Source organism: Chinchilla lanigera, unplaced genomic scaffold (genome assembly GCF_000276665.1).
Source record: "Chinchilla lanigera isolate Chin_1 unplaced genomic scaffold, ChiLan1.0 scaffold00003, whole genome shotgun sequence".
In the NCBI taxonomy this organism is placed as follows: Eukaryota; Metazoa; Chordata; class Mammalia; order Rodentia; family Chinchillidae; genus Chinchilla; species Chinchilla lanigera.
In genome coordinates this window covers 27,145,538-27,148,743 of record NW_004955404.1, presented here as the reverse complement: position 1 = coordinate 27,148,743, position 3,206 = coordinate 27,145,538, and the positions used below count along the sequence as shown (strand labels likewise).

Sequence of the window (3,206 nt, the reverse complement as noted above, 5' to 3'; positions counted from 1 at the left end):
TTTTCTCGCTACACGTTTATTCAACAGAAAATAAAGTCCTCCGACTTCACCTAGGTGGCTGACCACGTCCACGACCAAATCCGCCTCTAAATTGGAATTCGGTGGCTGCCTGAATTGTCGGCAGCAGAGCGCACGGCCCTGCGTCTGTGGCAATCTCTGTCCGCCTCCCCTCGCGCGAGCCTCATGGGACCCTCGCCCTCCACACCTTTGGGCCAGAGTCTGCCAGTTCCCGGCCTGCTATGGCGCAGGGTGGCAGCCACAGTCTCAGGGGGCAGGTGGCGGTAGTCGCGGAGATACTGGATGCCCTGGTTGCTGAGGTGTCTGTAGAAGTGTCTCCAGGCACACTGTTCCGTCGTGTAGCCTCAGGACTTGAGAGACTGCATGGCTTTCATGACGGGAAGACTGGGCACACTTTGTCTGCCAGCTCCGGGTGCTTGGGCATGTGGACATCTTTCTTGGCGCCCATCACCTCCCCCTTAGAAAGGAGTCTGTAAATGGCAGTCCAGTTCCTCTTGGGCACCAACATCACAGCGGCTGTGGGGTCCAAGGCTGAGGCTGGAAAGGAAGCTTGATTTTGCTAACAGAATGGCTAAGTAAATTTAGATCCTAAAAAAGAAAAGAAAAAAAAGGGAACATAGTAGAAATCATAGATGCACCTCTTCATCTGGGCAGGGTAGACACTGCTAATAGATCACATCGTTCCCTTCAAGAGTCACCTCCCCCTGTTCCCCAATCGCACATTCGTCAATATCACAAACCTGAACATTCTGCTATCCTCAAGTAGTGTCTTTTTACAATTAAAACCACCATTTTAATTCACTCACTAGGCCACCTTCCCTTCAGCTGTCTGAGCTACTGACGCTTCCTGTGAAACTCACAGAGGAAGCAGATGAGCTCTATTACCCTTTACTATCTTAAATTTAATTTGGATTCCATGATGGTATCTGGCAACGCTTGGTTGTCTCCATAATTAGCCCCGGTGCCACTTCTCCACCAACAATTTATATTAATTGCAATATTTTTAATTGAAAGAATCAGAAAACCAGCTTGAATTAGATGAAGCAATAAACGGTATTTACTAAAATTTCTCTCAGATATTCAGACTAGTTCTCCGTAACCGTATTCCATTGCTTCAACATGGATAGGTAGAAGTAAATCTAGAGAATTGTGGGACTCATATCAAACTGTCAGGTCTGTCTTCACAGATGGTGTTATAGTAATTGTGCATGTGCCCCTCCGGATGTGTGCCAGCACGCTCTTCTCTGTGGAGTAAGGGATTCAGTGTGTGGTGTAAGTTAGATCACTAGCTTTTATGGGGAAAAATATTCAGGGAAATATTCATGTTCATAAATAGTTTTATTAGCTCAGTTCCTGGTGTCAGTTATCCATAGTTAATGTCTCCCTACGACATAGTTTCTATATTTTGAAAGAGCTTTAAAGAGTTCTATTATTTTCCCACATGCGAGAAAGGTTCATGTTTCATGATCAGAAAACTGTTTCAAGGGTTAGGATCACAAAACTCATCTGTACCCTAATTAAGAACATTGTTCTCTCACTACTGAACTCTTACATGAATGTGGCTTTCACAATGGCTTATTGGAGGTGATTTTAAATTTCCAATAATTTTACATTATTTACATTTTACCCATGGAAAACTTTAAAAATAAGATGATTTGATTGGATAGAAAGTATATCAACCTCAAGCATTAAATATAGAAATTTCCTCTTTACCAACCTAAATTTTAATGTATTATATGGAATAGGTTATTGAATATATTTTATTAAGCATTATACTCATAAATGCAATAATATGTGTATTATATTATCAAGTGTGGATCAAAGAAACACAGCCACGAGGAATGACCACAAGCAGGACATTCATCACAGGGATTTGACCGCACACATTTGCGGGTGCTGGTTAAAGAGTCTATGTAAATCTGTTTTATCTACCTTAGACTCTGAGGCTGAACTCAGAAGCAGAGGTCAACAGAAAGGAAAGAATATGAAGCATGAGGAGGGATGAAACAGAAGCTCTGGAGTATGAGCTGGGCCCCACGTAGGTCTCTTACCACCTGTAAGCCTCAACATCAGAGCTAGTAGTGACTTAAATGGGAAATAATTCACTTCCTCAGGGGCCAAATATATAGCTGATCTAAGAGGCAGAGCAGGGAGAAAGTCTGCTCAGAATAGGACAAGCAAGTCCTCTTGCTGCTGCAGGAGCTGGACATCATGTCCCAGGATTCGGAATTGAAGGAAAAGAGTGGTGATTGTGGTGCCTGGATGAGCCACAGGCAGCCAGCCCAACCAAAACCCTGCACCTGAGACAGTGGCACATGATTCAGTTGACCCCCAGGACATGGCTGTCGTTTCACTTCCACCTTTCAAATGCCATCCAGAACATCTCTGTAGCCCACAGGAATTGAGGATTATGCAGAGAAGATTCAGAGGACCGTATTTCCAGTATAGATGAACTATAATACAGACTGACTGTATATCTTAAAATTTAAAAACTAAAGTGAAAGAAAAAATCTTAACAAATCTCATCTCCTTCCTGGAACAAAGACTTAAGGTCTTCTTGTCAATAGTATGTTCTCAACAGATTCTCATCCCAGCTCCAGTGTCTGCCTGCATCAGATAACATCTAGGAAGTCTCGGCGGGTCACCTTTCCTCCAGACGCACTGGATATAATCTTAATTGCCAAGGATATTAAGAGAAGATAATAAGATAATAAGAGAAGCAACAGCCATATGATGTGGTAATTGTCAGTCTGGGGCCTGGAAGCTTTAAGGAAGATGTTGAGTAATAGGGCTTGGAGCTGCCTAGATTCAACTTCATCCATGGTGATCTGATGGGATTATCTCTTATGGTGGTAAAAGGCCCATATGCAAAGTCAGACCCAACCTGAGAAGACTAGAAGAGGACATACATTGTCACTGAAAATGAACCAGGGTTGCACATGAACCATTTAGGAAAATGCAAGGGTTCATGTAACACATAGGCCAGTAAACAAAGAAAACCTTGTGTGGAAAAAGAAGCATAATTCCTGCAAACTGCTCAAGGCTTTGGAAGCAATTTACTGAGAAAACTTTTACAGTAGCCCACTTTGGAGTCACTGATAATTAACAAAACATAATTCAAATGTTACCCAACTAATTTCAGCAAATTTCCTTAGGGAGTTGCAATCCTTTGCATTCTATATCATGAT

General features: G+C 42.5%; 1 pseudogene; it reads right to left on the bottom strand.

The window, feature by feature from the left end:
* Positions 1 to 46: 46 nt before the first annotated feature.
* Positions 47 to 526, bottom strand: LOC102006974 (annotated as a pseudogene).
* Between the last annotated feature and the right edge of the window lie 2,680 nt (positions 527 to 3,206).